This window comes from Squalius cephalus (assembly GCF_949319135.1).
Source record: "Squalius cephalus genome assembly, chromosome: 13".
In the NCBI taxonomy this organism is placed as follows: domain Eukaryota; kingdom Metazoa; phylum Chordata; class Actinopteri; order Cypriniformes; family Leuciscidae; genus Squalius; species Squalius cephalus.
Window position 1 is genome coordinate 29545692 of NC_137134.1, and position 18880 is coordinate 29564571.

General features: G+C 39.2%; 1 protein-coding gene across 1 annotated transcript in view; it reads right to left on the reverse strand.

Moving 5' to 3' along the window:
* Positions 1 to 302: 302 nt before the first annotated feature.
* The window catches only part of LOC307169890 (galactose-specific lectin nattectin-like), a 47836-nt gene continuing 29258 nt past the window's right edge, over positions 303 to 18880 (reverse strand). Inside the window, exons 1-4 of the transcript XR_013823225.1 lie at positions 3681 to 3826; positions 2314 to 2433; positions 1035 to 1149; positions 303 to 845 (exon numbers count right to left, since the gene is read on the reverse strand). The gene's annotated coding sequence lies outside the window, so the exon portion shown is untranslated. Of the gene's footprint in view, positions 846 to 1034; positions 1150 to 2313; positions 2434 to 3680 lie in introns of the transcript that reaches the window.

The window sequence follows — 18880 nt, forward strand, 5'->3', positions numbered from 1 at the left end:
TGTATGGGGGAGGTCGAATGTTAATTAGCCAGCAGGGACCTTTTGTCTCAGACCAGGCCTCAACCAGTATTTTCAGTCTTACACCATATAGATCTGTGGGCATCACTGGACCCTTTTTGAAATACACTGTGCCCCAGTAAAATATTGCTGATAAATCATTTTCTGATATTGTAGATTACTTTCAACCCGAGAATATTCCTTTGTGTTTTCTATCAGCTGTTTAGAATCAGAACTAGCAATGCCAGAATAGTGAGCGAATCACTATTGATCTAACTAAACAGGTTTAGAAAATGGTCTGAAATGGTTTGTGATTCAGTTTTATTCGTTCAAACAGTTCACTTAATCTCTGATTTGTTTGCAGAGGTGTCACACCAAAATAATGCAATATTTTATAAGACAGAAAACAAAAAGTGCCCTGGATGAGCTCTATATTTGCTTATAATCCAGGAAACAAACATGCAGATGTCTTCTTTGCCAATGATGAAACGTGTGCTGTTACAGCATAAACCCCGCCCCTGAAGATGATAATTTAATGCTATTTTAATAACTATTTCCTCAAACCTTGTAACACAATATACTTATATTTTGACATACATTATCATCCACAATGCACAGTTTGCTTTTTCAATGCTTTTATTAATTTGAGGAATGTTTCAGAGAAGATACTGAAAAGAGATTAAAGTTTAGAAGATAGTTGATTTCAGAATAACATTTTTGACAATATAATGTCGGAAAAATGTAGTTCAATCAAAGTAACTGTGGAGCAGCTTGACGGTCTTGCTGGTCCTTAACACAAATATAGGGCCTTGAGACTGTACAGCGCGTATCGTTCCAGCAACGTTTAGCTGTAAGGTGAAATAATGAAATCAGTTATTCTGATCATTATAGTGGTGTTAGAATCAACATGAAATGGAATATTTAATTTAAGGCACTTTGTAATATCCAAATTAAGTGATTTCATGTTACTGTATGATGTTAAATTGTAGGATTGTAAATTATAATTGAAAGTATTAAAAAACAGACTGCATTCTTACAGGAATGGTTGATCTCCAAACAGTTCTGATAACCATGTGGATTTTTGTTAGGTTCTCCAGCGCACCAGTGGGTATACAGAAACACAGTTCCGTCACTCCACATCCAATGTCCATCCTAAAGAGTGAAGAGAGAGAGTGAATACAAAGAGTGCACTACAGTTGTCAGACTTCAGGAAGAAGCCAATTAAGTTCAGATTTGAAGTAAAACCATCTTCATTAGAAACTTTGCCTTTAAAGCTGAACTTTTATTTTTTAGACAAACAAATAGGTCTCTTTACACTCTCTTTACAAATAATGTTGGGTTATTTTTTCAGTATGTTGGTAATTTTCTTGTGCTACCCAGAGCTTGGGTCAGACGTAACAAACCAGGGAGTGTGTTATTTATCGCAGGCTTTTGCCATAGGTCTCTTCAGGAGAGAGCGCAGCACCGTCAAAATGGTGTAGGCCTATGTCTTCAGTAAAATACAGGTTTGTGTACATTTAATTTTATCTTTAAATTCGTTATTGTGCTGTATATTGTTTACATTTTATGCAAAGCAACATACAGAGGCGCGATGTGAGTCACCTTTTACACTAGTGTCGCATGATTTGCGTCAGTCTTTTTGGCTGATGGAAACGTCCGATGCCTTGCATAAAATTTTATTCAAAAATATACAGAACATAAATGCGTATGATATTAAAATATGTTCTCAGAACTGTGCACTGATTGTTTATGGACGTTATGTATTCAGTCAAAGCATATTTCAGCTACGAGTGAAACGCAGGGCGGCAGTCTAAAGTTCTCCTGCTGAACATGACACAAGTTTTGACCCCATGCACAACACCTGTTCGAGATCCAGCGCCGTTTACGGTGGAAACGGGAAAACAGAGACTTGTCGATTGCACTTGAATTACTTATAAATGTTTAATTTTTACTTCTAATATTTCTTAAACAAGCTTAAATGTTGTCAATATGTATAAAAAATTATATAAAATATACTGTACTGTAAAATATGATTGAAAATGAAGGAAATTATCATGCAAGCATGTATCGAGTGTTTTAAAAACGTTTATAGGATTTAAGGTAATCCGTAGACATTCATTCATGTATGAAGGAAAGAAATAATAATAAAAAAGAATCAACTCTGATGGCTTAATCAAACCATTATGCTGGGTTAAATAAACAACCCAATTAGCTGTAAAATGAACCCAGCATGAGTTCTGTCCTTTATATACCCAGCCCTTGGGTTGTTTTTAACCCAGTATTCTTTTAGAGTGTAGGACACACATCTGAACTTACTACAGCATCATGAGCACCAATCCAAGTAGGTGTGGAAGAAGGCACCAGACTCAGCAGGAAATCATTTTCCTCTTTTTTACTCACAGATGCGAGGTTCGCTTCATGACTTTGACAGTTTCTCTAAAGAGACAGAATTTTTGTCAATATACAAAATCAAATGTTTTGTAGCATAAAGCAAAAGTGACAACATTTTAGACATTTGCAAACAAAGTCTGCTCTAATTGATCTATTGATAAAATCCTCGTAACAATTTGCACTAACAAGTAAAATTATGTAAATTTTACTGCTACTGCTCTGTACAACTTGCCTGTTATCAAGTAAAATCTACTTACTATTGAACTTCACATTCATTTGACATTTAATTGAAGTAATTAAGTAAATATTACTTAATAATATTTAATTTATTTAATTTCACATATAGAATAAAGTAACATCTACTTAACTAACTTAAGTAAATTTAACAAAATGAACTTTTTACTCAACAAAATAACACTGAATTAAACCACACATTGGTGTGTATGCTTTACTTAGAAATATCTAAAATAATACAATAAATATTGTATAAATTCCATACTTTATCTAAGTAAATAAAATTAACAAAATACATGAACACTGAGACCTCAATACTTGGTACACAATGGCGGTAACATTCGATAGATCGTTTTTGAGTATGACTGTGTTATTTTGTTTGGAAAATTTATCCAGATTTCACAAAACGGCAAGTTGTAAACCTAACAACAAAAGTGATGATAAAACAGAGTAAATGCATCTGGAAAACAGTGAAAAATAAACCTTATTAATTATTCATGCCCCAGTGCATGATGGTAACACCAGTATTATAAAAGTTACTTATTACTTATTACTATTACTTATACTTAAATTAAGGTTTTACTTAATTTTATATCATCGATATCAACGGTTTAATTTCCACAAGCTTGAATTAAGTACTTATATAGACTTTAATTTGTTTGTTTTTTATTCTTGCCTGAACTAGTTTTTCCATGTAGAAATTACATTTGTTTTTTTCTGTAGTATTTACTTCACCAGAGAATAATTTGTATCAGTTTAAATGAATAATTTGAATGCACTTATTGTGTACATACATGTCTTTACATCTGTCTTTTAAGATGTAGTTAAAGACACCTAATACACTGTAAAAAGTGAATAGTTGGATCAACTTAAAAAATTACTTCAATTGGTAACACCTAAAGAAATTAAGTTTTCTCAACTTAAATTATCATGTTTTATAATGAAAAACGTGATAATTTAAGTTGAGAAAAATTATTATTAATTTTTTTAAGTTGATCCAACTTTTCACTTTTTACAGTGTATTAAGTTTGACCAAATCATCTTGTTGTACACATTACCTCTGCTGTGATCCATTTAGCCGGATGAGAAAAGTACTTGTAGCATCGGAGTCCAAATTTTACCCATGTAGCGGGGCATTTTCTGGCTAAATCAACATCCAGTCCATCCAGTCCATCCAGTCCATTAACATCTCTTGTAATAGTCACTGCAAAGAATTTGTTTTTATTTTTTATTTATGTAGCTTATTTTATGTTTGTGTGATAATTTGCTGAAAATATGTGTACTTTATACTCTGTAAACTCCTTAATAACCATAGAATTATTAGTCAATAGAATATTTCATATTTCCAAAATGTTTAGGTTTTTACAAAATAAATGTCTTGGTTACCTTCTGTATTCCCCATGGAGAATATCATGAAAAGAAGCAGACAACTTTTCAGCATTGCCATGATGAACCTGAAATGAATAAGCAGGAAAAGTTAAATGTCTGCATGCACTCATACGCTGCACACTGCGATTCTCAATGCATTTAAAAGACAAAGCTCAAAAATACTTCAGGTAGAACATTTATTCAGAAGGTTTCTGTTCCAAAAACTCACCTTGGTTTTCAAATTGTTGCCTTTAGCAGATTTTGTGAAGATCCAGAGCCTGTGCAATACAGTTATATTCTCATATCTATTGAGTGAAGAGGGGTAATATTTATACACATAATATCAGGAAGTAACAACCGGTATCCTGTGCAAAGAACAAAGTTACCATTTATGGCATATTAATGATAGAGAGGTCACATGTTCAAATGTATGTGTGTGTCTTGAGTTGTTTGCGTGCCAGTGTACCAGGGTGCGATGTAAAATTTACTTTTTTTTTTTTTGCACGTTTTTGCACAATTTTTTAAGCAAATGTGACATGTATGGACATTTAACTAAGTTAGGTAAAATTAACAAAGAGCATAGGCTAAGTAAATTGAACTTGGCCAGTTAGAGTTTGTGGAGTAATTTATACTTACTCATTTCAAGTTTACTTTGCAATACTCAATACATTTAACTCACTCTTTGTTTGTAAATCTTACTCAAACAATATACACTGAAAAAATAACTTGTAGGATTTACTTGAACTCCTTTTAACAATTAACACATTGTCTCATTCTTCATCTAGCAAGGATACGCAAGAATTGCGTTTAATTTACCTCAGCTCAGATACGTAATTATTCAAACACAACCTACAACTTCCTTGTCTAATTTATTTGAACATCTTCTGGTCAAGTATGACACATATTTAACTTTATGCCAAAAGTATGAAGCCAAAATGACTTTAATGATGAGAAATTGATTTTAGTGACTTAAGCGCGTAACCTACTTGTTGCACGTTAATGTTTTTTTTTTTTTTGTGGAAATTCACAGAGAAGAAAAAATGCACCCCTGATTAGATACTGTAGACTGTTTGAACGTGCTCCTCCTGAACTTATTTATTAAACATAATTTGTCACTTGAATTCTCCAATCTCTTGAGATGCAGACATGTAAGAGGCACTTAGCCTACATTATAAAACCTTTATTTGAATATTGTTACATTTTTAGTTTAAAATCTTAATTTGAACATGGCAACATGATACCTCATTCAACAATATTTCTATCACTGACAGAGACCTCTCCCCCATTAGCCAATCAATGTGGTCATAGTTAGCTTGTTGACGTCATGCATAGAAAGGAGGATTAGTGTTGCAAGTTGGTGAATAAGGACGCTACACATACAGTGGGTTAAGATCCGTGTATTTATATCTTGCAGAACTCACATGCACACATAGCACAAAACTGCTGACTTCCTGTTACATGTTAACATACCCAAGTTTTCCACAAGGTGGAGCTGCTGCCTAACCAGTACAACAGGATACCCTGTAACATCTCCCTTCCTGTAGTAAGATATCCAAACATTAAATGGCATTGCCCACAAACCTGAACTTCATTAAACTCTACCTGTTAACTCTGCAAAGAACACCCCAACTTATTAACAGGCTATTACCATGAACAGAACAAAACCTAAGTTACCTAACACAGCTGTTGGAACACAAATACCGATATGACAGCTATTAGCAGTGTTCTTGTTTTCCAGTGTTCGCTTTCCTTGTTCAGTTTGCCCCACTTACAGGTTCAATCTATCCCGAGGCTTAATTAGCCAGCCACTCCGGGAGTATGCCTGGCCCTGCTCCGCTCGGTGTGGCGTGCAACTGGGTTGTGATGAATGGGTTACCCCCCCATGACTGGTGCCTGTCTCTTCACTGCTGACCTCGCTCGCAGAGCCCTCCTCTGTGGCATGTGCGTCCCCGGGATGCTCAGGGGAATGTTCTAGATGCCCTGATGACAACGAGGGGACTCTCTCCGCAGGTCTAAGATCGACCCTGTTGCGACGGTATGTTGTCCCCTCCACATTAACAACATAGGACCTGGGGCCCGCCTGCTGCAGGCACACCCCTTTTCTCCACCGGCCAGTCCTGTCCCCAGGGAGTGGTTTCATCCTGATGGGCTGGCCAATGTTCAGCTCAGGTAAATCTTTGGCTGATCTGTCATAGCTCAGTTTCGCCATCTGGCGTTTCACACACAGTTTGTCCGGTATCTCATTGATGACCCGGGGCATCAGGAGCTGGTCCGCCACAGGGAGGTGCGTCCTCAGTCTCCGTGACATCAGTCGCTGTGCAGGACTGCAGTGCAGTCCTTCGGTGGGTGTGTTTCTCCAATGGAGAATAGCTTTCCATGGGTCCTCGCCAGCAAACGCGGCTCTTCTGCACAGGTTTTTTACAATCTTTACTGCCGACTCTGCTTTGCCATTGGCTTTTGGGTGTCTTGGCGATGAGGTAACATGCTCAAAGGACCACTCTTTTGCAAATGTACTGAAAGCTCCACATGCAAACTGACATCCACAGTCAGAAATGACCCGGTCTGGTATGCCATGGCGTGCAAATTGAGCCTTGCACTTCAGGACCGTAGTTTCAGCTGAGAGGTCAGGAAGCAGATCGACCTCCCAGAAGTCAGAGTAATGGTCCACCACGAGCAGGAAATCCTTTCCTGCATGGTTGAACAGGTCCATGCTCACTATCTGCCAGGGACGTGTGGGTAGTGGGTGTGACATCATGGTCTCCTTCTGTTGTTCATGTGCGTACTCATTGCACACAGAGCATTGCTGCACAAAGTCTTTGATTTCCCCCTGCATGTTGGGCCAGAATAGAGTGTCACGAGCTTGCCTGTAGCAACCCTATGTGGCTGTAGCGGATCCGTCTCAGCATTTCCGGTCGCAAAGTTTTAGGAATGATAACACGCTGGCTTCTGAAGAGTATGCCGTCTTGCACACTAATTTCGTCTCTGATGGCCCAGTACCCTCTAATCACTATGGGCGTCTCCTCTCTGCAGTCTGGCCATCCTTCAAGCACGACAGTCTTGAGCATCTGAAGGCACTCATCCTTCTCTGTGTGTTGTCGGATTTGTGTGAGGCGTTGGCTGGTGACGTTCAGATAGTCTGTCTGCTGAATTGCTGCGGTGTCGTACTGTTCCTGCTGCAGGCTGCAGACCATTTCCCGCCTGTACTGTGTGTCTGTGCTCTGTGGTGGGGTAGCAGCTCTGCTGAGCGTGTCACTGATGTACATTTCCGGGCCTGGCTTGTACACCACTTTGAGGCAGTAGTTCTGAAGCGTAAGGAGCATGCTCTGGAGACGCTTTGGTGCACTGAGGAGGGGCTTAATGAAAATGGACACCAACGGGTGGTGATCTGTCTCTGCTGTAACATCACCTCTCCCATACAGGTAGTAGTGAAATCGCTGACAGGCAAACACAATGCTCAGGCATTCTTTTTCTATTTGAGCATAATTTTGCTCTGTTTGGGACAATGCACGGGATGCAAATGCAACTGGCTGCCCTTCCTGCAGCAAGCAGCAGCCCAGGCCTGTCTGGCTGGAGTCGCTCTGTATGGTGACCGGCCTGTTAATGTCATAATACCTCAAAACAGGTACAGCTGTAATCAGCGTCTTGATCTCCTTCATGGCCGTGTCGTGTTTTGGCAGCCAGTGCCACTGTACATCTTTATCCAACAGCCTCCTCAGTGGTTCGCAGACCTCTGATAAGCGCGGCATGAACTTGGACAGGTAGTTCAAAAACCCCACAAAACGCTGCACGCCTTTAGTGTCTGTGGGGTTGGGCATGTCCAGAACTGCTCTGACCTTGTCAGGGTCAGCTTTGAGGCCCTCGGCCGAGAGGACGTGGCCGTGAAAGCGGACTTCCTTAACTCGAAATTGCAGTTTCTTCAGACTCAGCCTCAATTTCACTTCTCTGCATCTGTCCATCAGTGCGGTGAGGTTTGCATCATGGTCTCGAATGGCTTCCTCCTCTGTGTCGCCACAGCCCACAATTAAGATGTCGTCAGCTATAGGCTCAATTCCTTTCAAGCCCACCAGGAGCTCGTGCTGCTTCCTCTGATACAGCTCTGGTGCAACCGACACGCCGAAAGGGAGTTTCAGCCAGCGTTTCCTGCCCCACGGCGTCCAAAATGTAGTCATCAGGCTGCTCTCCTCATCCAGGCGGCACTGTAGAAACGCGTCCCGCGCGTCCACCAGCGTGAAGATACGTGCTTTTGGCAGTTTGTACAGCACATCATCTAAGGTGGGCATAAGGTAATGGGACCGCTTGAGAGCTCGGTTCAGGGGTCTGGGGTCAATGCAGAGCATAAGTTTCTCTGGCTTCTTCACTATGACCAGATTACTTATCCAGTCAGTGGGTTGTGTGACTGTGACTAAGTGCCCATCCCTTTCATACTGGTCCAACTGCGCTTTAACGGCTGCTTTGAGGGCCACTGGTACGTTTCTGGGAGCGCACTGCACAGGGGCCACAGTGCTGTCCAGCTCAAAGTGAAGGTCGCCAGGCAGAGAGTCAATGGGGCCGTTGAAGACATCATGGTACGTGCTGATTAACCTCTCTTTAGTCAGCATGCTCAACTTGATGTGCTCTACACTATTCAGCTCCTCTGGAATAGTGAAGCGTATCAGACCGAGATCCTCGCATGTGGAACCCGAAAGCAGTGGCCTCTGGTCGGATTTCACGATTTCAAAGTCAAGTTTGTGTCTCTTGCCTCTAATGACGCACTGAGTACTGAACAGGCCCATTGAGTTCATCCAAGCACTGTTGTAAAGTTTCAGTCTGGTGAGACTAGGCTGAAGAGCCGTCGTGGGTGATAGTCTCATTTTGTCCTTAATGCTCATCACGTTGCAGGTTGCTCCAGAGTCTAGCTGGCATCTCTGGGGCCCATTCTGCAGTGGGAGGTTGACAAACCACTTCTTACCCTGTGTGTTCACTGCTCCTATGCTCATTGCTGTGTAGATCTGGCCCAGATTGCCACCATCATCATCTTGGTCCTCTTCAGAGGGGGCGTCCATAGTGTGCAACTGGCGTGTGTTTTGGCCTCTTTTCATGCACACTTTAGCGAAGTGATTGGGGGTGCCGCACGAGCGGCATGTTTTCCCAAAAGCGGGGCACTGGTCCCGCCCACGTCTGTGTTGAGTTCCACAGTACCTGCACTCGCCTGTCCCTCTCATGCTCTGTGCAGGTTTGATGGTCTGCTCAAATGGCCTGCTGGTAGGCCGCCGTCGCTGTCCCTCTGCCACATTAAGGCTTTCCCCAGGCCTAGAGGTGTCCAGCGCCATAGTTTTCAACTTACTGTCCATAATCTCTGCAGCGCGGCAAATCTCAACCGCCATTGCCAATGTGAGGTCTTTTTCTCTAAGCAGGCGGCGTCTCGCGCCCTCATCAGTTATTCCAAGAACAAGCCTGTCTCTTATAAGCTGGTCTCTTAAAGTTCCATATTCACATGTTGCCGCTTTTTCTCTCAGTCTCGTAACAAATGCATCAATAGTCTCACCCTCCTCTTGTCTAAGATTTCCAAAGACGTACCTCTCAAAGATGACATTTTTAGTGGGTGTAAAGTAGTCTTCAAGTGCTTCCAATATGGCTTTTACATCTTTCTGCTGGTCTTGTGTGAGACCCAGGTTGTGCTTGTATAAGTGTCGGCACTCACTGCCCATTAGCCGTCTCAGTGTTGCCGCTTGCACGTCCGCATCTTTCTCACATAGTCCGGTCGCCAGCAAGTAATCGTCAAACTCTGCTCGAAAACTTGCCCAATTGCTGCTCAGGTCACCAGACATCTTCATCGGCTCCGGTGGCGGAATGGACGACGCCATATTACAGTCACAATGTTATGTCTAATGTGAACTGGTTTGCCGCGAACTTAACTTTCCAGTAAACAAACAAAACGCGTCGCGTTAGCGATGGGCTACATAAGCTCACTTTTGGGTCCTAATCTATCTGACACCATGTTGCAAGTTGGTGAATAAGAACGCTACACATACAGTGGGTTAAGATCCGTGTATTTATATCTTGCAGAACTCACATGCACACATAGCACAAAACTGCTGACTTCCTGTTACATGTTAACATACCCAAGTTTTCCACAAGGTGGAGCTGCTGCCTAACCAGTACAACAGGATACCCAGTAACAATTAGTTCACTTCAAAATGAAAAGTTGTATCAAACCTGTATGCATTTCTTTCTTCTGCTGAACACAAATGAGGATGTTTTGAAGAATGTTGGTAACCAGGCAGTTGATGGACCCCATTGACTTCCACAGTAGAAAAAATAAATAAAAATACAATGGAAGTCAATGGGGTCCATATATATCAGGTTGTGAACGTGAGCCACAAACATGAGCCCAGCACTTCCAATAATGAAATAAAGACTTTTGAATGTTTTGTTCATCAGTAACTTCATGCATTCAGTCGCTATGTGAGTCGCTCAACGTGAAAAACTGTTAATGATAAATTGGCTGTTAATGATAAATGATAAAATTAATGTTAATGATAAAAGTATCTTATTGGCGTCTTTGTTAAACAAAATTTTGCCATTGCAAGTGATGAAATCCCTTATGTTTTCATCTCTACAATAATATCAGCATCATGTAGTGTACATGTTTAATTGTAATGGACGTATTGCACAGGCTTTTTGAATCGACGAATGGCTCCGTCTGTTTATTTGGCAGTATAAAACTTCAGGTCAGGTTTATTAAGATATTAGATATGCAGAAGGCCACACAGCAACTTTTCGGCATTGCACCAAGCAAAACTCGATCTTAATCATTACAAAGAGTAAAAGATCAAGTGCCTATGGGTGTGACGTTTTTTAGGCGTTGCCAGTAATGCCGACCAGCTGTGTCTGAAATCGTCCCCTATACCCTTAAATAAGGTATGGATTGCCACTGCTGTCACTAATAGCCGTTTGTCTGCTGTCTGTTAGCCATCACGTCACCTCAGCTAATCACGCCTTTTTGCTTTTTGCCTATTTTCATTTATCCGTGAGTGACGCGATACCAAGATGGCGACGGCTGGCTCCGCCCACTTTGGGCTTCAAAAATGCTCTTGAGAAACCTACGGGTGATGTCACAGACACAATGCCCATATTTTTATACTGTCTATGGCTCTGAACCACTGATTTGAAACAAAAGATTCGTAAATGTTTGGAAGCTTCATGAAGCAGTGTTTTGAAAATGCCCATCACCATGCAGATTAATGTATGTGGTTACTCTGTATCATCAAAACAAGGACAAAAGTCTCAGAAATTATCTTCTATCCTTTGATCCGGTCTTTAAAGATGTAATATCTGTAATGTTTATGATGAACAACTTTGACTCATTTATTATACCCTTAAATTATCATTTAGGCCAGTGGTTCTCAAACGTTTTTAGTCGCGCCCCACCTTTAAAAAAATCTGGCGTTCACAATAGCAGCTTGTGATTCGTTCCGCTTAAGAGTTTTCTATGGCGAGCAACTTCTATGTTGGGCTTGTTCCAACGGTCTGAAGAAGATTCAGTGTAATTGCCGTTCATTGTCGCTTTATAAAGGCAGAGTGCTAACCGCTTTCATGCACTTGAATGCCGTAGTAACGTAGCAGCTGTTTTTTTTTGTTTTTTTTCTCATTTAGTCTCATTATTTAGTTGGTTGAAATAATATACTTTCCCCCCACTTTTATTATCTAACTCTTAATAAACCTTTTTTTTTTTTTTTTTTTTTTTGCTAAAGCTTTATAGTAAATGAACAGATCAAAAAAAGATGAACAACTGGTTCATCTGTTTCACCACAAAAGGAGCAACTGACGCAAATCTCACTTTCCAACTTTTGCATGTAATGGTTTGCATGAGAATTGTTTACTTGAGGGTAATACTTGTGGATTCTTTTGAAAGAAATATTTTACTTTGTTGGTTAAATTATGTGGAAGCATTCATCCTTTCTTTAAAAATAAGGAAAGCAAAACATACAGGTAATTGCTGAAAATATATTAATTTCCATTTAATATATGTGTGTGAGGGGAGGGGTTATTACATTACACAAAGTACATTCAGAACTACAATTATATAGACAAAAGAAAACGTACAGCCTTGTAGTTTGCCAACAGTTACATAAATGCTTTAAAGCTTTCCTGTTATCTGAATGGTTTTCTTAATAGGTTATATAGCCTATTCTGATTTCACGTTGAAGAATAAAAAAGGGGTTTGGTTTTACTCTACCTTTGCATGTATGTATATGATATTTAGTGAAAAATGTTTAGACTTCAGTTGTCTCGCTGGGGGGTACCAAGATGGCGGCGGAGTAGACAGTCGCGTTTTTGAGAGCTCTCTTCAAGACCGCAGATTTTCATGATTTAAACTAATTTACTCCACCCGAATTGAAACGATGAATATTCAGCAGATACTTAAACCAGCAATTCTACAGCCGCCGACCTCTTCAAATCCTATAATATCAGAAAAGCCATAGGAAGATGAGCATAAGTATTGTGCAATGGATGTAACTTTGCAGTCAAAGCGGGAACGCGGACCAGACTCGACGCCGCCAACTACAAGTAAGACTTTAAAAGAAAAGAAAGCTAAGCCAAACATTGAGAGCGGTCATCCTCAAGCTTCAAATAATGATATTTTGGAAGGAATATTGGAGCTGGGAAAAAGTGTTACTGGAATTGAGTCGCAGTTAGGAGACATCAAATAACAAAACCGACAGAACACCGCCATGATTGCTAGTTTAACCAAGACCGTGCAGTTCAACTCGGAAGAGTTAAATGAGATTAAGAAGAAAGTGTTGGAATTGGAGAGGGCTAATAGTCATTTACTGGAGGAAAACAAAGAATTGAAGAAACAAGTGATGGAACAGAAACGATATAGCATGAGGCCGTGTCTCCGAGTGAGGGGGCTAAAGGAGAAGAAAGATGAAAACCTCAGAGCGACCGTTATTCCCATACTGAAGAAAATTGCCCCAGAATATGCGGCAGACATGGAGCGCGCGGTGGATGTTGTTCATAGACTTGGCAAAGGAGAGGATAACCGCACTAGGCAAGTCATTATCCTGTTTGCATTGAGACATGTGAAGGATGAAGTTTGGCTGAAAACCAAAGACTCGCCAATATGCAGAATGGAAGGTATCAGCTTTGCGGAGATGTTACCCAAAGAGGATTTGGAGGCACGACAGCGTTTGTGGCCGTTGGTTGACCAAGCAAGAAAAGCGGGGAAGCGAGCTTTTTTCCGGGGGCCCTATGCGCACATTGATGGACGTCGTCTTGAGGACAACGGGCTAAAGACTTCTTCAGGTTGATATAACTCTTCTGGGCTGAAAAGTGGACTCTTTTTCGGGGGTCGTGCGTGTAGCCTACTTCGATGGACGTCGTGTTGAGGACAACAGATTACAGACTTCTTCAGGATAAGACTTTAAAGGTGGAGATTTCATGAGCGGTTTGAGAGCTCTAACATGGAGCATTTTCATTTATTTAGTAGCACAGTCAAAAGTATCTTAAATTATTTTTTATTTTTTTTATTTTTTATTTTTTTTATTATATATTTTTTCTTTCTTGATAGTTCATGTTTAATGTTAAAATTTCGTTTGGTTCATTAAATGTTAGGGGCTTGAAAGAACTCGTTAAACGAAAGGCATTGTTTTCATTTTGTAAAGGGCAAAAATCTCATTGTTTTTTTTTGCAAGAAACTCATTCCTCCGAAGCTGATGCATCGTTCTGGTCGAATCAATGGGGCGGAAAAATCCTGTTCAGCCATGGCTCTTCAAGATCCGGAGGAGTAGCGATTTGTTTCAATAACTTTCCTGGAGATGTTATCACACATCGGACTGATACAGAAGGACATTGGTTGACAGCTGTGGTGAAAATTGAAGGTTCTTTTATAATACTGTTTAACGTATGGGTATAATAATGATAAACAAAATAAGTCAATGCTAGATGATATAACAAAGGTGATTTCTGAGCTTAAAGGCCGATATCCTACAGATTATATTTTATGTGGAGGGGATTGGAACATGACTCCAAATGAGTGGCTTGATAGGTGGCCAGCTAGAGTTGGAAAACCCCAATATAATATCCTAATTAATAACTTTATGGCTAATAATAATTTTAGTGACATTTGGAGAAAAATATACCCAGGAATAACAGGTTTTTCATGGTTTAGACCAAATGGTAGTTGTAAATCTAGGATTGATTATTGGTTGGGTACTGACAATATAATGAGTCATGTTACAAAGACAACTATGTCAAATGCACCTTTATCAGATCACTGTTTCATAAAACTAGTATTAGAACCTACAAATAAATCAACATATAGGAAAGGCTTTTGGAAATTTAATGCCAAATTATTACAAAATGAAGAATATTGCAGTAAAATCCGAGAATTAATTACTGAAATCCAAAATGATGACGCAATTATTGGTTATAGTAACAAATGGGAATTCATCAAATTCAGAATTAGAGAAGTCAGTATTCAGTTTAGTAAAGTACTAGCCAAAAAAAATAAAGAGTTGGAAAGCAAATTATTACAAGAAATACAGACATGTTGTAGCAACACCAATTTAACCTCGGAAGAAAAAAGCAGACTAGTCGAATTGCAGAACAAGTTAGATCAACATTATCTTGACAAAGCACAGGGAGCCTTCGTGAGATCGCGAGCAAGGTGGATTGAATCAGGTGAAAATAATTCCTCTTATTTTTTCAATCTAGAAAAAAGCAGACAACAAAAAAATTGCATCTCTAGTCTCTTAGTAAATGGTGATAAGGAAAGATTCTAAAATCATAGAAAATGAAATCTACATGTTTTATTCTAAATTATATTCTTCTCAGTTCTCGGAAGTAGACTGTAATAATCTCTTTCAAAATCTTTGTCCACTAATCCCCCAGATTGATTTATCTTTTAAAAAGATCTGTGACTCTGAACTTAGAATTGATGAATTAGACGCAGTTCTTAAAGGGGGGGTGAAATGCTCATTTTCACTCAATCTCCTGTTAATCTTGAGTACCTATAGAGTAATATTGCATCCTTCATATCTCCAAAAAGTCTTTTGTTTTATTAAATTTTTAACAGAAAGATAGGCTGTACCGAGTCTTTCCGGAAAAAACCGAGCGGCTGGAGGCGGGCCCTGTGGGTAGGGTGACCACCTGCTAATAAGCCCAAGGGGGGACAAGGGGTATGTTTCTGAGGGACAATGTGGGACACTGTCTGGCACGGCGGTGCCCCACTGGCAGACTCACTGATAGTGGTTTACCCATTTCTAGCACATACCACCTTGCATAGTATTAATAATGCCCTATTCTCCTAAACGTGTAATTTTTGATGTATGCTCATGAATAGGCCAACCAATGTGTATTTTTTTTCTAAATAAAGACTCATAATATTTTGAACATTCAATGAATTGACAGATGTACTTCCACTTAAGATTTACTATTTAATTTTATTTATTTTTCATTACAATTTATTTACTTTAAATAAATTAATAAATTATAATATAAATTTATAGGATTAACAGGAATTGTAGTTGCTCAACACCACAGGAACAGTTAAAAAAAAAGTATTTAAAAAAAATACGATTGACCTCGTATTCCCCTCCCTCCATGTCCGATTGAGAAGGACGTTTTGCAAAGGTCACAAAAAGCCCTCTCGGTATCCCCCTCAACACCTTTCAGCCACAAATATTCATTTCCCCATTCTTGTTTCTTGTACTCACACCTTCTCTTTTTAATTGATGATGGCGTTGCCTCTCAGACAGTCTCTTTCTCGAATTTTTCGAATTGGAAAGCGCGCATCTAAAAGTTCCTTCCTTCCAAGTGTGTCTGGTATGCGCGTGCGTGCGCTGTCATGACAACAACGAAAAAGTTGACAACAACCTAGTCAGCAGTTCAACTGAGGGGTTTGTGTGGCAACAATAGCGTGCTGAAATGTCAAGTAATGTTCGTTTGTCTGCTTGGGGCTCGAGTATATAGAGCGACCAACTTTTTTTTGAGCAAGCATAGATTATGCGTGACACGGTCTCAATTTGCGTGACGCGTGAATTGGGCTTCAAACGCTGTGCGCGCACGCGCTACGCGGGACGGGTGGTCACCCTACCTGTGGGCGAAGCTTAGCTGTGCTAACGCGCCAAGCTAGTGACAACACACAGAGACATTTGTTCAACAAACAGTTTTACTCACCGTCCGGTTCCAACGCACGACCGCGAACCTTTATTATTGTGACTGCTCGATCCTTAAGCATTAGACGATCTGCAAATCCGTCGATCTGGGCTTTGAAAACAATCATCGTCGAAATGCAGGGAACAACAGTCTTACACAACTCCGTTTATGCTCTGAAAAAACAAACTCCATCCACTGGTGCCTTAACGCCGGGTTCTTTGGGAATCTGTGCAGGGTTGTCTTGCCCTGGCAACCAAAAACACACTTCTTTGGTGACATTGACTTCCCAAAAGCCGAGCAGGGCGCTTTGATGGCGAACTGCTTTCACTCTCTTGCTCTGGTCTACGAGTGCGCGCGCGGCTGCGATCTTACCGGAGAAGTGCCCTTAGGACCCATATAAGGAAATTCCGCCCTATCTTACGTAAGACAGAGCCATACTCGAAAAAAACTTTCCGAAACTTGTGACAAACCGGAAGGAGTATTTTTGGAACAAAAATACTCCTTCAAACGTACAACTTAGTTTTTGAAACTTTGTCCATGTTTAGCATGGGAATCCAACTCTTTACCAGTGTAAAAAACTCAGTATGCATGAAATAGCATTTCACCCCCCCTTTAAGAATATGGCTTCAAATAAATCCCCGGGATCAGATGGCCTCACAGTTAATTTTTATAAATATTTTTGGGATGATTTGAGAATTATATTATTTGAAGCGCTAAAAGAATGTATAGTTAAGAAAGAATTGATGACTAAACAGGGTGTAATTACTCTGATTCCAAAGCCGGGGAAAGACAAACGGCAATTAGACAATTTAAGACGATTACGCTATTAAATACAGATTATAAAGTATTTTCAGGATCCATTGCATCTAGACTTAAAAAAGGGATAGCAGACATAATAAGTGAGACACAGTCAGGCTTTATAAAAGGAAGAGTCATTCATAATAACATCAGACTTGTTATGGATTTATTAGACTATAGTGATTTAATTGATGATGATGGTTTTATACTCTTCCTTGATTTTTATAAGGCCTTTGACTCTGTTGAGCATGAGTTTATTTTAAAAACACTTCATTATTTTGGTTTTGGTGACAAATTCAAAGATATTATACATATGCTCTATTCTGATATAAATAGTTGTGTGTCTTTGGGACACGGGACTTGTAAAAGATTTAATATTGGTAGAGGAATAAGGCAAGGATGTGGAAGCTCTCCCCTGTTGTTTATAATGGTGGCTGAAATTCTGTCTATTTTAATTAATTTATTAGAACAGTGTGATAGAAGGTCTGAATTTGATGGGCAAACAAATAATTATAAGTCAGATGGCTGACGATACAACTTTGTTCCTTAAAAATGAGTTCCAAATTCCCATAGCATTACAAGCTATCAATATTTTCTCAAAAGCCTCCGGACTTCAGTTAAATTTAAATAAATGTGAATTATTGCCATTAAAAGACCAATTTAGGCAATCATTATATAACATAAAGGTAAAAAAAGAAGTCAAATACTTGGGTATTGTGGTGACTAAAGACAAAACGATCTCTGAAAAACGAAACATAAAAGATAATGTTGACAACTGCAAATAATTTCTAAATAGATGGCTACAAAGATATCTTTCCATTTTTGGTAGAATATTGTTAACTAAAATGGACAGTTTATCTAGATTAATATGTCCAGCTTACTCCCTTCCAATAACACCCCAAATAGTTAAAACTATCAACAAAATAAATTTTGATTTCATATGGCGGAATAAATGTCATTAGCCTAAATAGCCAAGCAGGATTTAATTAGAACTTACGAGGATGGAGGTGGGAATGCAATAGATTTTGATTGTATGAATGGTATGTTGAAAATTAGATGGTTAAAAAACTATATTCAAAATCAAAATTCATTGTGGTCTTATATTCCCAATTGGATTTTTGAGAAAGTAGGCGGCATTAATTTTCTTCTAAAATGTGATTTTGATTTTAAGAAGCTTCCTATAAAACTTTCAGATTTCCACCAACAGGTCCTTCTGTATTGGAAACTAATATTCAAGCATAACTTCACACCACACAATACACCAATTTGGAATAATAGGTATATATTGGTAAATAGAAAATCTCTTTTTATTTCAGAATGGTTCTCTAAAGGTGTCTGGGCTATTTCCCACTTCATGAATGGGGAAGGAAATGTTTTACAACATGTTGAATTCTGTGACAAATTCCAAATTAGTTGTACCCAAAAGAAGTTTAAACAGATCGTGAAAGCTCTCCCAGTATCACTTGTAGCTATGATTAAGCAGGATATAATGTATTCAAAAGTCACTCCTACCTTAAGACAACTTTACATTAATGATATTAATTTTCAGAATTACAAATGTAACAACAAATTTATAAGAAACAGTTTACTTAACTGCCAAACAAGCTCTCTCAAAAGAGATTATATTCTCAAAGACTTTGGAAAGGAGATAATAAAAAAGATTAGATGTAAATACTTAAAATTCCCAGTCCCACCAAAAACAAAAGAAATGCAGTTTAAAATTATAAACAGGATTTATCCAACTAATGATTTCTTAAAACAGAGATTTAAAATGGATGTAGGAAACTGTAGCTTTTGTGAAGATGAACCCGAAGATTTGGATCACCTTTTTTGTTTGTGTGAAGTTGTACAAAGGTTTTGGCAGGACCTTCAACAATTGTTCATCTCCAAAGGAATTCAGATGATGAATCTAACAATTAATGATATAAAATTTGGTATTTTTCGCAATGAT